The sequence below is a fragment of the Bombus vancouverensis genome, chromosome 12, assembly GCF_051014615.1.
Source record: "Bombus vancouverensis nearcticus chromosome 12, iyBomVanc1_principal, whole genome shotgun sequence".
Taxonomy (NCBI): Eukaryota; Metazoa; Arthropoda; class Insecta; order Hymenoptera; family Apidae; genus Bombus; species Bombus vancouverensis.
This window is the reverse complement of record NC_134922.1, coordinates 10,691,265-10,708,187: the sequence shown is the minus strand read 5'-3', so window position 1 is coordinate 10,708,187 and position 16,923 is coordinate 10,691,265. Positions and strand designations below refer to the sequence as shown.

The 16,923-nt window shown below is 39.1% G+C and overlaps 1 protein-coding gene and 1 long non-coding RNA gene across 12 annotated transcripts in view; one reads left to right on the top strand and one right to left on the bottom strand.

Moving 5' to 3' along the window:
• The first annotated feature begins 14 nt into the window (after positions 1 to 14).
• LOC117155474 (uncharacterized) overlaps positions 15 to 16,923 on the top strand; it is a 29,653-nt gene continuing 12,744 nt past the window's right edge. For 8 of the 11 annotated variants that reach the window (XM_033331488.2, XM_076623145.1, XM_076623144.1 and 5 more), the window contains exon 1: positions 15 to 203. The gene's annotated coding sequence lies outside the window, so the exon portion shown is untranslated. Of the gene's footprint in view, positions 204 to 10,380; positions 10,481 to 14,488; positions 15,108 to 15,185; positions 15,283 to 16,124; positions 16,733 to 16,923 lie in introns of those variants that run through there. The other 3 variants (XM_076623138.1, XM_076623139.1, XM_033331473.2) reach the window with 3 other exon arrangements.
• Positions 4,577 to 6,947, bottom strand: LOC143303425 (uncharacterized). The gene is made up of 3 exons (XR_013059673.1): positions 6,736 to 6,947; positions 6,038 to 6,534; positions 4,577 to 5,514 (listed from the first exon to the last, which is right to left on the bottom strand). It is a non-coding gene; the product is annotated as an uncharacterized LOC143303425 (long non-coding RNA).

Genomic DNA, 16,923 nt, shown 5'->3' with positions numbered 1-16,923 from the left:
TCCATGCATTGTAGTGACATCTACGACGAGGGTGCTGCCATTTCACTAATGCTTCGTTTAATACGAACAGGCAAGAATAGATAGCGTTACATTACCAACTAACTGTGCACGTTTAAAAAAAGCAAAGGACAACAATACGCGATCGAGTGCGGTGAAAAATCGGTGAAATGGTGGAGTTGTGTCGTGCGTATATTTAGAACCAGGTAAGCACTTTATTCGTTAATCAATGCTCCGCATCATTCATCGTATGCCAATTGATAATATATGACGCGTCCTAGGTAGAGAATTCTTTTTCACGATCATTTTCGTACACCTTAATCGGTGAGAAACATTTTATAAAATCCACTAGGTGTCTCCGCTGAATTATGCCATCAATTTGTATACATTTTAGAATAAAAATATTGCGGTTATGTATTAAATCGTTTGACAATTTCATGTCGTGCTTCGTTATCGAAGTACCTTGTATGTATCCCTCATTTTGATGTTCTTTCGCGCATCATAACCTCTTTGCACATCACACATAATATTATGAATCGTTTTTACGAATGGCACATATCATCGACAGGTATTCAACGCATTATCACATGTATAGTATTTATAATATTAATTTATAATGTATCTTTTGCAAACAATAGAAAAAAAAAACAATCGAAATTGAGAATGCAATGTATCGTCAGTCATTTGTTTGTTAACTTAGTGACAGATATTAGGTTCTTTGATATTTTCTCATCGATCTTCTAATCATAGAAAAGAGATAAGACTCGATATAAAAATAAATTCAACAAAGCAATATTTATTATAAAGATTTATCAACACTTCTATTCAAATTATTGCTATTAACTATGATATTTAATACAATTTCACGAATATTTCAATTTAAGACCGATAAATGAGGCACTGCTACATTGAAACATACGCCTAATCATGTATTCGTGATACTCGATCATTTTCGCGGGAAGGTAACACGTGGTTTGGCATTCCGTACTTCTCTTAGATGTCAAGCATTTTATTCGTTTTCTTAAACAATATTTCTTATCACTACACTTCTTTTTCAAAAAAAATGCAGACATTCAAAATAATATCTATGAGATTTTTTCTTATACTGAAGGTATATAGATGTTTTTTGATAACTGGAAGATAGTAAATGTCAAGGGAATATAAATTTGATCAAAATAAAATAACATTGTTGAAAATTGTTTTTTTTTCTATTTAAAAGTCAAAATATTCCCTCCTCTGGAATGCCAAAATTCCACGGTGGCTTAATGCCCCCTATCCCCCACCATGATCCGGCCTCTATTGATTGCTCTACCGCACTACTGCCCTACTTTTATGACTTCACTTCACCCCCGCCTCCTCTCTCACTCTCTCTCGCTCTCTCCCTCTCCCTCTCTATCTCTCTCCCTGCTACTCTCTTTCTCTTTAGTTCCATGTTCCCTGGTAGCCTACCTCCAATGTCTATCGTGGAGTCATAGACACACGGGAATTATGGATTCTGTGCTGTTTGTTATCAGTATGCAGAAAAACCCCTCATTTAACTTTCTTCTTCAAAGTTCGTTACCGTTGATTGATAATACTATTACTGCTATATATATTATAGTTTTAATTCATTGTTAACTCGGTTAAAAATTTTGATGTTAAGATTATACTCGTTATAGCAATTCTGAAAAGAGAAAGGTTTTTAATACATGTCAAAATAATATCACTATTGCAATGCACGTATAATAGCATACATACACTTACAGAGCCGAAGATGGATTATGATGGACGAATTGCACGATACAAGACCGTAAATTGGAAAATCAGAAATCGGATGATAAATTAATTAAGGTTGCCCATAAATCGACCGATAATATTATGCATCGATGCTATGCGATCCTGTAGATAGTAGTGCATGTGCGTATGGCGATGTTACGCTTACGTGTCACATGTGTATGCACTGTTGCGTGCACAGGATCAAGGTTGCACGTGGTGCAGGTTTATTTTTGAAAAGCCTGTAACACATAGCACGTCCAGAGAAACAAGGCTTTTTTCCGTCGTCTTGCGTGCAGCCTCGGGATATTTATACGGTTTTCTGTTTTCCATCATGCCAAACTGTGTAATGTCTCATGATAATGCGTTAAACAACCACAGATACAGCGTTGTTTTAGGTCGAGTGACTACTAATTAGTCGATTTATTTGCCTATAGGCGGCCACTCAACACGGAGAAAAAGTGATATCTCCTTGTAGAGTTCTCTTTATTGGATTCGAAATCGATGGGGCGATGCGACAAGTAATTATCGTTGAGTAGCACCTCGACGAGAATAATTCTTTTTCTTTTCTTGTAACTTATCGACCAGCTGATAGTTTCAATTCGTTAAATGTTCTTTCTGGTATTGAATACCTACGTAATGTATATTGCGAATGAGTCAGATCTCTGCTTTCGTTTTTGTTAAATATAAAATAGCGACCTTTCTTGTCATCCTTGGCAATAAAAATTTTGTAATGACATAGGTCAACCTGATGCAGCGTGATACTTAGTCACGCATTGATCTCGTTCAAGTAGTGACGTCCAAAACTGGTCAGGCAGTAAAGTGTACGTTGATACTACTCTAAATCCCATAGACTTCTACGTGCTTAAAATTTATTTTGTTAAATGTTTCAATTAATATTACGTTCACAGCATTCTTTGAATCTGTCTAAACTACCTCTTGGACGATTCATTTCTGTGAATAACTTTCATCTGATCACCGGTGATCAGTCACTGGTGGTTACTTTCTTCTAAATGATTCCTAGCAATTATTGATACTATTGCGAACGTTTCGGTTTTAGTTGCTTCATGGACTATCGCCATTCTGTTATGCTTCTGGATTTCTCTTAGACGACACATTGCTAGAGTATAGTTTTCCATTATGACATTGAGTTTTAGGAAATTTTCTACGCAATCTTGTCAGAGAGGATTTCAATTTTGAAAGCAAAAAGATTCCAGCAAAAAGGAAAACTGTATGTGCAAGCCACAAAAGATATAGTAGGGGAATAAAAAAATATACAAGAATGCAAAGAAAAGAAATTCTCGTAATAAAAGTCGCAAGTTCATTGAAAGGAATTCCTGTGGAAGAAACAACACAACGATCGTTTAAAAAATTTGAGAAATTCCAACAACAAGAAGCGGCTTAAGAATACAAAGAAAGGAAATTTCAATAATAAAAGAGATGTGTACAAGAGAGCATTAGATAGAAAAAATTTCAGTAATAAAAGAACACTTCAAGAAAAAGAAACACACTAGCAATAGGAACAAGACGATCAAAGAGAAAAGACAAATAGCAATAGGACAAAAACAAAAGAAACCTTGTATCGTAATACACAAAGTTTAGGATATTTACAAACAGAAACGACTATGAAAATCCTAGAATATCCTAGAACACTAAGAGGTGTGTATACCAGGAATCTAATAACAACAATCTCAGGTACAGAGCTGTCGAATTACAAAGTTGTTGTTTGTTACAGTTGTTGATAATGTATAGTATCGTATACCCGTATACCGCAAACGAGCATGAGTCGTCCTATTTCATTGGTCACCTAGTAGTTTACGTTCGCGTGTTATAATCGGTATGGAGGATTAAACTTCGATGAAAATCACTTATTGCCAGCTGGCTAACAATAAGTAGTCCTCGCGTTGCATTGCATGGGTGTTTATCCAGCAAGGTCATCGCGAAAACGAACAAACGAGATGACTCACGCGGGATTCGCCGAATGCTTTCACCATTGGGCCGAATTGTAGCAGGATCGATCGGTGCCTGGAGTTAAGACGAATTACGAACAGGGACGAAGGGAGGATCGATGGAGAGGAGGGCCGATTTTCGGGCGGGCTGCACGCGAATCGCTCCTCCTCAACGAATCCACCGGACGACCACAGTCACGCTACTCACGGCAACCTCGGTCTCGCACTCCATCTTATTGTGGCATCACACACGTGCCACTGAAGAAGGTTCTATTAACCTTCTTTCGGGGAATTCCCGGCCTACCAAGCATGGAAGTTCGATCGAAGGTAGCCGCGCTCGAGGTGAAGGTCAAGTTCACCAGTCGGACTCGGCCTATCTCGATGATTCGTAATATCGACGCAAGCTCTTAGAATCTTGTCAAATTATCGATGATCTCTCTCCGTCTTCTCCGTCGATGCCTCTCTTTTGTCTCGATTGGTTTTATTCTATATATTCCAGAGTTTGACAGCCAAACTTTATCAATATACAAGGTGATTCACACGCAGCTGGAATAAATCGTATCTCTTTCCTGATCGAAGTTAAAATGTTGTAGTAAAAACGTACGAAATGCGAAAAGAAGAACACTTTGGCTTCCGATGTTGCCTCCAATTTCACGCTATTGGATTAATATATGTGAATAACTTTTAAAAAAGGAAAGTCTATCAAACGAGTATTAGACTGGTTTGTTGAGACAAAATCAAAATGAGCTTCATAGAAAGAAGTTTCTAAAAATTAGATTAATATTATTCTCTTTTTATTCCATTTATCTATCTATCATTTTCTATTTATAATATGATATTGAAAAGCATTTTATGTAAACCAAGAGTAGGAGAAATTTTTCCAAATAACATATAATGATAAATCTATTTTTAGAATAATAAATAGCTCTGCCACAGGAACCATAAATAGAAATAGTCAGTGCTCGCTGATAATGGCTCGATAGTAGCTGACAGGACACATAAGAGACTCGTCGAGTAGATAAAAAGTGGTTGCAGTAGCCTTCGAGCAAGGTAGCGTGTCAAAGTTCTATAAGAAACGAGATTGCTCCTCTAAAGATCTAACAGCCATTCCCTTAATGAGCTGTTAGTTTGGTATCCTTCTACACCCACGATGTCCAAGAACTGTATGACGTTTCCACACGACGAACTTTTGTCTTATGTAATATCCATTCACAACTCTTGTCAATACAAAAAGGAGCAATCTTACAAAAGTCATAACAGTTGTTATTCCTTTCTTGGAATTGACGCAACAAAGATGCAACTTTAGAAAGAAAGTTGTGCAAAGTCGTTAATATGCAAGTTTTATGTAAGTTTATGAAATCACGTGAGGTGCGCACGTGTATCCGCAACCGGACGAAGCTCGGAACTATGCCGTTGTTTCGAAGAACATCGTTCCCCGGGTATGAATTCTGAGTCATCCTACAAGCGAACAGGGTCACGTTACATCATTAATCTCTCCCTCGGTAAAAGCAGTCATTTTCACTGGTTGGGATTGCTCCCCGTGGCATGACCGTTTTAACGAGGACACAAACGCTAAATTGATTTTTCAATTAAGAAAGACAGCTGTGATTTCCAATTTTAATCTTTATTCTGGATGGTCTACTGTTCTAATTTTTCATCCGACTCTCTGCAATCGTTTGAATGTCCTTTATTTGCTTGTATATCCTAGAAGATGTCCAATATGGATTGCATGGTAGTCGAATTAATTTCTTAAACACCGTAGAAAAATTATTCTTCGTTTGACAAATTTCATTCTTTCAGTTGATACTACCAGTACCTAAAATGGATATTACATCGGTTAAGAGCATTGGTTGACATTTTATAAGATTTTTGTCGTAAAATGCCAGTTCTCTGCTATGTCAGGGTCGATGAAGAAGAGAAAGAGGGTGAGGACGCAGTAAAAAGTTTTGGAAAATGAACAGAAGGCGAATGGCATTGTATGTTTCGAATGTTTTTACGTCATGGTAGCATAATAAATTACAGTTCACTGGATTCGTCATGTTTCAAGTTCTATGATTGCGTGCATGACTTGTTGGGAGATTAAACTTTCGATCGAGTGTTAGTTGATGGAGTTGTACTACGTGTAAAATCGGAGGAAATTCCTGGAAAATTTGCGAATGGGAAAATCATTAAGATTAATATACAATCGTTGAATCATTGATTCCAATAATCCGGATATATCAGTTTTATATATTCTGTCTGTTTCTCTAATGAGAAATATATGATGGCGAAAGGAAATTCCATAAACGTTGGAAAATACGTGGCCAATGACCGGGAATTTGTAGAAGTCTCTTACTCACCCGTGAATATGGTATTCAGCCTTTAGATCGCGAGATACAACGACCGTGTGCCGCACGTGTCTGTTGAATTTTTCATAGGACAATTGGTGTTGTCTTTGTGCATATCGTAGGAATAAATGAAACTTGACCGATTCACGTCCATAGCGTTTCAACCGGTCAGTTTCTCAAGTGATTAGATACTATAGCTGAAGCTTCTTTCACAATTGAAACTCGAAATTTCCTCGAGTCAACTTAAATTAATAAAATTATTTCTTAGTATTGTTCAGTTGCTAATTAATTTTCCATGTAATTTATTTCGATTGTATTATTAGTTCTGTTAATTAAATTGTTTCCTTGGTATCTTAGAATTTCAGATGTGAAGCCAGCTTTATTTCAGAGTCGAGTGCACTCGTGATACATCTGCTTTCTTCCACGTGAACCTGCGAACCTTCAGTCGATCTAAGTGCTCTATAACGCCTGAATAATGCAGCATTGGAACGCACAACCTTCGCGATCTCCTATATAAACGTACCGTAAGAATATTATTCTCCCTTAGTAGTTGTTCAAGTAACCGGTTGATGAAACTCATTTTTGTATTGCAACGACCATTTTTTCAACGATTTATTCTTATAGATACACGTACGTTCTACGCTATCTTTTATCAGCTAGAAACCGTATCACTAAAAAGCGGGAAAGAAACAAATAGTGTGTTACCGTACATGATGATGATACAGATTGACGTAAACTTGAAAGCCGAGGAAAGTGTGAAAATTTGTCGACATAAGGCGTGAATCTGAAGTGGTGGAACAAGTGTATCCAATCTTAAAAGAACGATGTACTTAGATCGTATAGCATGAGGACTATCTCGTTCGTATGGCCAAGGAGTCTCTCTCGATGAAAATCGCTCCGGCGTTAAAACACCCGCGTTATTTTTGGTCCAGAGGCCTACAGAGAGATATAACCTGTCAACCGCTCGAGTTTCTCTCCCTCTCGCTTCCTCTTTCACGTTCTTTCATTGATGCTGGCGTCAGAGACTGTCCTGACGTAGGTCTGGACCACAGCCAAAATTGACTAGTTCTCGTTGGGAACATACGACTTGCTGGCGACTCTTCGTTAAACACAGTTCACGTTTGCCACACTGTTGTGAAGCTCCGCTGAACGGAATCAACAGGGTGCTTCGTGCACCTCTTCCGTTTCCTCGTTTTTTACATTCTCCTTCGTCGAATTAGTCTGTGTGTTGACAGAAGAAATCTTGCAGTGAATCTTTTTGATTTATGGACTATATAGTGGATCCTTTTTTCAACCACAAATTATGAATTCAAATTTAAGGTCTCATCGTCTAAATGCAAATTTTCATGAAAACTTACTTTCGTAAATTATTTTCTTCGTCAGAGGAGAGCTCAAATTTTTATCGTGACTTCTATGCTAAAAGTTATGCGAGTATTTTGATACAAGCCAGTCAAAGATAAACGTTGAAAGAACGTGAAATGCAACCGTCGACAGAGAAGGAACTGGATACGAACAGTATTGATCCGGCATGAGTCGAAACCGCTTCCCTATAGCTGCTTTCAATTTCAGTGCATTCTTCCCAGTCGTCCATCCGTAAATTTATGTCCTATGACAACTAGAGGCACGTGTTGCTTTCCTAACTTGTCCTGTCTACTACCATATTCTTCGCTATTCTTCGTCGACGAGTACGAAGAAAGGAACCACGTCCATGTATGGTATTTCCAAGCTTTGATTCAGTTAAACCTTTCGAAAGAGCGTCTAATTGAATTTTATAGACTCAAATTTCCTATGTCCTTCTTTTTTAGATCACGCTAGCGGAGTTAAAAAAGCCTTAAACGGACAATCTCGTTTACTATCCTCGTTCCTCTCCTCTTTCCGTAATTGTACCATAGATACCAACGAGACTGATTAAGCTAAACCCGATAAATTCTAAATTTGGAGGATAGATTAAATTTCGATCAACATCACGAGTTGATCTCCTCTTACAGATGGATACGCCGAATTGTAATTCCTCGAAATTCATACTGCTTGTATTAGCGTAGAAAATGGCTTGCAATAAAATTGAACGTCGTATGGTAATTGCTTATCCGGTGGACATTGGTCAGCTTCGAGAAGAGGGGAAAAAAGACGTGAAGAGATCGATGGACGTAGGTGCTAAATGCGCGCCGAGATATATATCTGTCGATACATACGTGGCCAGTGCTTGGGCATGATCGTCGTTGTGAAAATATTTTCATTATAAATAGCGGTCGACTGACACGGAAGCCACTCGTGCTTTCACGAGTCTTTCACGAGTGCCTGGATCCTCTATCGTCTCTTCCTCGAGACGATGAGCGCCCGCTCGTCTACCGTGTTCTTCTCGAGGAGGGTCTATCTTTTCAGTGACCGACCCCCGATGTGATTAGTCTTCGGTATTTTGCTCCATTAACTTGGGAACACTTGCTTCTCCCCTTTTTTCATTGATGCCGAAAATATACTTAATCCTTGCTCGTTTCAGTCATTATAACGTCGTTACGGAGAAAGACTGGATCGCGTTGTATCTTTATTAGAGAGATCAATCTTTGGTTTGGATTTCTTCTTCGCGATTCTCCGGAATCTTTCAATTGTAACGCTAAATGGAACGAGATTTCAATCGCTGGTTTTGCTTTCTTTCGAATGGTTAATAGATATATTTGTAGGATTAATATTCTTCTTATTGTTCGATGTATCGGGCAGCAGCTTCTAGGAACCAATCTATAGATATAGTAAAATAAAAATATGTCGAATGTTTCTCTTTCTGTTTGTCGAATGTATCGAATAAATCTTCCTTCGAAGGAAGAATTTGTTTTGCACAGTAAATTCAGCAAATATATAATTTGCGTATCTGCCGCGTACTTTGTCGTTTTTCTGGAGTATCTCGATAATATTCAAGAAATCCAAAGGACGTTGATTTTTACGACGAGTAAACAATATTCTCCACAATTCGCAAGATTTTCTATTTCTATTTACCGACGTCAACATCTTTACCCAAGGTTGCTCCAAACAGCATCAATAATTCAGTATGCCGCGTTCAAGCAGCCGAGCTTTCAAGAGAACACGCTCTGACTCGATTGTTGAAAAAGCGAGAGGGAGATAGTTAGAGGAAAATCGTGGCTGTCTTGCTTTCCTTCGACGAGGGAAAAGTGTGAAAACACTTTTACGGGGCAGATGAGCTCGATCTATCTTCGTCGTTTATTCTCTGCCCTATTTGTTAGAATATAGGTCATGGAGTTCAACAACCCTCCGCACCCGGGTCGACCACTGTACGGGTTGACCTAAATAAAATTTATCCGGTGAACCGATTCCCCATAATTTCCTCTCGCTCCGTGCTCCACTTTATCCACTTTTTTTGGCATGTTCTTTTTACGCGTACCAATATTTCTTTATCGAGAGAAACGAAGGTATATTTAAGAATGTTCGTAATGTGTTTTAATTTATGGAAAATTAAGGGTAATTGTCAGCATCCAATCGAAAACCGACGAGCATTTCAGCTATATCAACATAGGAATAATCAATTGCTAATACAGATATGCGCAATTATACTTGGAGTAATATGATGGGAAAATAAGTGTACATGATTACATAAAAAAGTCCATTATTAATTTTTTCAGAAGCTACGTGGTTTTAGTAAATGTAAAAAAAAAAAGAGCGAAACAAGATTGTGGTAGTTCCAGTATTAATAAGAAGTTATTTCGTCAAAAATGAAACACTAACAGTGTTTTATTTAAACAGTTTATTTTCGAAACTAAGTTTGATATTTAGCAGTCTTTCATTTATATCCTGCAATAGAGACTCGAATTAGATATAGAAAACTCTTATATCATAGTCTTTAACGCTGAGAATCTTCGTAGAACTTCCAACGATTCTAGGAATTCGCGATGTACCGGAAGTCTATATCGTGGTTCTTGATTTCTGGGTTTTACTGTTCGATTTCACGTTACTTTGTGAAAAGGCAAACGATTTTACTGAAATAAATAGTGGAACGTATTTTTATTCAATCGCGTGGGATATTATCTCGAATTGAACCAAACACGTTCTGAAAAGTAAGAACGGATTTAAGCTAACATCAAGTATTTCTATATTAATTGATAAAAACAAAACATTTTCGTTTGATACGTGACCTAAGACTTATGCATAGTGCTGTATGCATATGTAAGATTGCCAAAATTACATATCACGTACGTCAATGATCGTTTTATTGTCGTAATAGATGATTGGACGCGTTGGTTTATGGCGTAGGATATACAACTAATAATAATAATACAGGTTCGAGCGTCGCCAACTGTGACTCTTCATTGTCTTTTTAGTTGGCAAACAGTGATTCAGTATTGTAAGTACGTTGGTCGTTAGTGTATTCAGTGGCAGGAAATCAGCGATACAAATTTATTCCGCGTTCGCAAGCACCAGCTGCTTTCGCTTTTCCTCGATACAAATCACGTGAGAAACAGCCGTGGACTTCTCTGTATTCCGGAAGAGCAACGATCGATAATTTTGCATCTGGTTTCGTGGCATCGTAGTCGGAACTCGAATTGGAGATCGGTTTTATCGTGATCGTTCCCGGTACCACATTCGATCAATCCTAGCTCGTTTAGTCTTAATCGCTTTATACACCTTAGTATACCTCTACAGTGTAACGAAACGATAAAGGATTTGAAAGGAACGATTTAGAAAATAATTAGCTTTTTGTCCTCAAGATTTTCTGCACTTCTGGTATGAGATACGAAAGATACATATAGCGACGTGTATAGATTTCAGAGCATTTGTTATAGTGGTTTCGTAATGACGAGTAATTATATTTTTAAAGTGGAAATATTTCCGTATGATGTTAAGAGATGTTCTCTTTATTTATAATTTTCCTTGGTTCGTGAATCTTGTAGAAATATTTTCATGGACGGTGTAGGAAATTAATTCTAGTCAAAACTAGTCGAAACAAGCGAAGGATTTTCTTCTTGAGGAATTGATCAAAAACGTTCACGGTTCGCGAGTAAAACGCGCATGCCGTGTAATCAAAAGTTTCCAAGATTCTCGTCCCTTTGCTATTAATTTTCATATCTTTTCTGTATCATGAAAAGAAACATATTACGGCCTTGCTCTGTATTGGTTAAAATTTCGTGTCAAAGAAATTTGTCAGAGTCTTGCGATGATTAAAGAGCAACGGACAAAGTATTCATTAGACGAAGAAAATGGCGAATTGCATGACGGAGGAAATTTGTATCCCTTATTTTTACTCTTGAAGATTGAAAAGGTTTTCTATCGGAAACAAGTTAGATGATACTTTAACAGCTTCCAAGAAATGCAAAATGACACCGGAAGCGTAGCTCGGTGGACACTGGGTTGACTGGGATCCGATATTTATAGAAGAAGCGCCCGCTTCAATCGAAGTTCCGGGCTGACTCGTGATTTACTATCCGATGAAAAATCCTTGTTGCCAACGACGCTGGCAAATTTTGACGAAGTTCCACCATATGAATCATCGGCTGTCGCAGCGGTGCACGCGTACGATAGCCGATCTCCGGCATGCTGGAAGATCTGACACGTGTGTATTTACGCGAACCCTAAAACGTCTCTCGAACTTCCAGAGAATAACTTATTTATGCGGAAGTACCGAAGGTTCTTCCGAGTTTTGTGCCTTTCTCTCGAACGACGAAGGAGATCGTTCACGAGAATCCTACGCATATTTTTATTTCAAAAGCCGCTATAAGAAGCTGTTGTAAAAACTGTGCGAAAACTTAAGAAGAGCGAGAGGATATTGGGAAAATGTCTGATAATATTTCTCACGAGGGATTTACCAACGCTTCATTCGTAATATCTTTTTAAAGAAATTGCCTTATTGAATTCTGTTGAACTCGCATTGTGATTGCGAAGAGAGTTGCAAGAAATTGCCCCAATGAATATCTTCGACACATTTCAAGAATATCCCTTTCGTCGCTTCTTCTATGTAGATCGTATATTTTATAAATTTCCGCATTAACAGCGCTATGACGATTTGTTTTTCTTCTCAAATCGTAGAAATTCTTTTCGTTCCTCTGATTCGTATAATGGACTCCATGCATTATTCTAACAAAACGCTAACTTACGTTTTCTAATAACGTTGCCTCTACGTAACTCTTACATATTGCTGTTTCGTTCTTCCGAAACTTCCAAAATACTGCTTCGCGTTTTATAAAATGACGCGATGAATTTCTCCTTATCTGCGGTACAGATAGAACGCGTTGATTCAATTCCTGTGTCGCTGTTAGTCTCCGAAGAATGGTCTCCATTTGAAAGAATATCGCTGCGTAAACCAACAATATGTTGCGCAGAATTCGCAAGACATAATCTTTTTGGGAGAACGGTAGCCACAACTGATTGCGAGGTAATTACGATCATTGATCTTGCAAAGTAAAACTGCCGAATCGTCAAACTATTTAAGCAAAGTTCCGGTATCCCAAATGGGCAATGATATGGATTATAGACGAAGGAGCAGTTTTGTGTCGAAAAAGGACAGAGGCAGTAAAGGGGAGGTTCAAAGAGCAGCGAGATATCCTTATTCGAATGTTTAACACGCGGAGGGTGGCCGATGCGTCTGTCCAGGGAGAGTAGGTCGTTTCCATGGCAACAAGGGGTGCATCGGACTGGCACGTATTGCTAAACTGAACGTACCCCCCTGGCGGCCTCTAACCTCCCCCATATATCCCGTCCTCCTGCAGAATATCCTACCGTACTCCGGCTGCCTCCTCGTGGCTGGGTCATCCCTCCCGCAGGAATTAGGTTACTTCCTGGAATTGGGTTTTACGAGCGGTTCCTCGTGCGCGCGAAAATTTTTCTTCCTTTAACAATGATCGTACACTCTCTCTTATCCAAGGCCATATTTCGGACGCTTTAAGCTTTCTGGTACTTTGCATTCTGGAATGGAAATCGCGTTTTCTGATTAACGTTCTAACGATTACGTAAGAACGATCACACGTGCGCTCGCGATCATACAGTAGCTCGCGAAAGTATTCGAACGTTTGTAGGAATTTTTTGTAAATATATTACACGCGTTTCGTTCAAATTGTTGCCAGCATTCGTGAGTATCATAAATCATGACTACATGTGTATGTACGTTTCGATCTTCAGATGCTTCAGTGGTTAGAGAGATAGTCGCTTCAGATGCTTCAGTGGTTAGAGAGATGGTCAGGCGACGCATCCGATGTAAGCATAGTCTTGTACGAATTATCCGGAAACCACATTGGACAGTTTCATAAGTTGAAAAATACAAGAAAGTGATGATACTATTTTTTAAACAGAATTCTGTGCCGACGTACCGTTATGCAAAGTTAGTGACTATTGTTATTAAATCATTTCTGTTAGAGAATCAACCATGTACTTATGTAATGAAATTACGGAATTAATGAAAGATGGAGATGATTAGTTTGGCTTTAGAATTTCGTTCATATTGGAACCAACGACTGTATTACAGCCGAAATTCGAATGATCGATTAATTAGCATTCGTGCTGGTCCAATAATTTGCGCACAGAGGCGCGATTAATTCTGTTCCACTGATAATAGTCGACCTACTTTCGTTTCACATTTTTTACCCCCGTTAAATATTCAACGAACGACCCCTGCTTGTTCCTTGGATAGTGGCAGGGTTAATTTGTGCAAACTGATCCTCTTCCTCTTTCGCGGCGTTTCCAAGTATCGTTTTCAGATCGATCGACGCATACATTTTTGAGGGTGCAACGGGAAAGAGATCGGTAAACCAAACGCACCTTCTGGCCTTTTTAGCCCTCCTCTGTCGTCATCTCACGGAATAAACTGGCATCGACGTCCTTTGGTCTGATTCAGGATGCGTCATCGGGAGGAATAGCCTAGGCTGTCGCGTGCCGGAAGCCATCAAATAGCCTGAAAGTAGCTCGAGAGTATGTTTTAACCTTCGTTCCAACGTAACCCTGTGAAACTAAGGAACGTACATTACCATCCATAAGTATTTGAACAGCTGGTACAATTCGATTAAAACGTTCATATCCTTGTCATATTTTCAATGTTTTTTTTTAATAGAACAACATTTTTCTAGCGTTTGATTCTTTGCTTCTTGCATCGAGCCCCAATGATCTGCTAAATTGGAACTAAGAAGAAAAATATACGTATCCACATCATTCAAGTTCTATGTCTATTTGAATAACGAACGCATGAAATTTATATAAACCTTTAGAAACTAGTGGATAGTTGATCTCATTTGGCCCAAGATCCCAATTTAAAATCACTTAACTCAGGTGACTCTGCAGGATCAGTTTTCATTCATCTTCAATTATTGCTTCATTCTTCCTATTAATAAATACCGTTTTTATCAACGTCTGCTAATTGCCGGTATATTTGTAGGTTGCCTGAGATAACGTACGGGACGAAAATTAATTAGTCAGAGAATTTCATTCGAAGTACGTTTTACATATTTGCGGTACATTGAGAGTGTACCAAGGAGTACTGAAATACTTATGGACGGTATTGTACCTTCTTTTCCCTTTTTGTTTCTTTACTTTCGTTTAACCGATACCGGAGACCCAGTTCTTTCTTCAAAGGAGGACACCCTGTATTATTCCAGGGGATACAGAGGTGCATGACCTAGTTACGCTTGGGCGTGTTATATGGGTCATAGACACCATTCGCAGCGAGTCATACGTGCACACGTACCCACACAGGGACACGTATTATAGTCTAGAAAATTATGATAGTTTCCACGGAAACGTGATCCTGCGAATATGGGGTAGTAAAAGTTTTATAACTCACCTACTATATCTTGCAATTATCAGGCATGAATTTACTTCTGGAAACGGAAATACGGCTTTTAGATGAACAACCGAAGTCGATCGATGTTTCTGTATAAATTGTTTCTCCGATTTTTCTCTATTTTTAATTGCCATTTTAAATATCCAGTAGTATATATAGGTAGCATCAAAGAAGCATCCTCGAGATCATTTTAGAAAAGAAAATTCCACGAGTACAGATAGCTCTTTAAAGTGTCCTTTTTCAACGAGGAGCTTTTCAGCGGATCAGAGCTAAAAGGCACGAACGGAAAAATACAGGAAGAGGGAAGCAGTTGAGGTTTGCAATGAAATTGGCTATCTGGGCTCTATCAGTAAGCTCGCGTGTGTATTGCAAAGGCAATTTGTAACTTTCTAGTACTTTCTACCATCGTGTGATCGGTGCATATCCAGGAACGATTAACAGTAACCGCATCGATCATTTCTATCGAAATCAACGTTCTATAGTTTAAAAGGTAAATGTTTGCAAGTTGCATAAAATGCATCCGGAAACAGTATTTGAAAACCTTCTGTGAATGGTTGAGGAAAACAAGGAAATGTCCAACTTTCATAGGAAGTTTTCGTTTCTCTGATCCTGCTATTTCAGAAGTCTCTAGATCAAATAGAAGCAGTATAGAAATTAATTTTCCAAATTTAATTTCCCAGATTCTCTCACGAAGCTATTGTCTCTGTACGTGTTACTCTCTCACTACCAAGATCATGTTCCTGTACTATTTTAAAGCTTCGAGCTGACACGAAATACTTCCAAAATATAGGCTGGAAGATCTTAGGGTACCAGGATTCTCTTGCGCAATTGGAATATTGTCCTTAATAGAATTTTACAAGTTACAAGTTACGAATCATTAACGCTAATAAATTTGCTTGCGTATCAGCACCAAATTTGGTAGCGAGGCGAATGAAACTCTGCAAGCGAATTTTACGAATTTCGATTTCTAGTATTTTACGAACTGATTTTTATTCGGCGACAGATTTTAAAATTATAAAATACAAGCCTGTATAACTTATAAACTATGGCTGCTCAATTCGATATCGTTATTAGTTGGCAAATTATTGTATTGTATTGAAATGGTTCAGAAATCATAATATCATCGTAAAATGTACAGCGTAGGATAATTAAAATCACCGTAAAACAGTGATTCACTCGACACCCGGTACACTCGAAATACGCGCACGCGTGCACTTGCCCGGCGCACGGACTCTCTTCGTTCTCTCTTCCTCTGCTCTGCCCAAGACCATTCCTTCTCGCTCTTCATTCTCATGTCCCCTTCCTTCCCATCTTCGTCGGGAATTTTTCAATTCTCCCCTTGTATTCGTTTTTTTTCTACCCTTTCCATCCCCTTTCGAGCTCTAGCGTTCTCTGGATGGCTGAATCGTTCTCTCTACCTCTCTTACTCTGTCCCTCCCCCTGACAGAGTCCGTCTCGCGCGCTCTCGATATCGCTCTCCTCGTCGAGTCCGCGATTCGAGGGACCGCGCCGCGTTTCTCTCTCAGTCTCTCGCGCAAAGCGGTTTCGTGGCGACGTACCGTTGCACACGATAGATTGTGGCTGGTCCGGGTCTCCTCTACGTGTGTTCCTGTGTGTAGTCTATCTTTCTTTTCCCTCTTGTCAACCCTCTTTTCATTCTTTCGACTCGATTGGATAGCGACAGTTTCTCAGGCCCTTCCATCACGACCCCCTTTGCTTTTCTTTCCACGTTTGTACCCTCTTCCTGCTGGAAGATGACCGTGCTGGTGGCTCAGTTCGCGGGGGACCATGGATCACCGTAAGAAAGAGACGCGGTGGTTGTCTGTCGCGACTGGTGCTCGAGATAGCGGCGAAGAAGGGATCACAGGCCGACAGAGAAAGAGTGTATTGCTATTTTCGAGACGCCGTGGAGCCCGGCCAACGTGTGCGTCCGGTTTACGGTACGAAAAAAACGAGAGGGAATCGCGGGTGGAAGGTCGTCGCGAGGCACGATCTACGATGGATCTTGTGCACGGAAATCGAGCGGTCTTATTCGTTGGTCGGTCTCGAGATATTTGTTTACGAGTGTCCTGATCGTTTTGCATTTCTATGTCGACAATTAATTCCGCAACTGTAGGATATTCTTAATCCT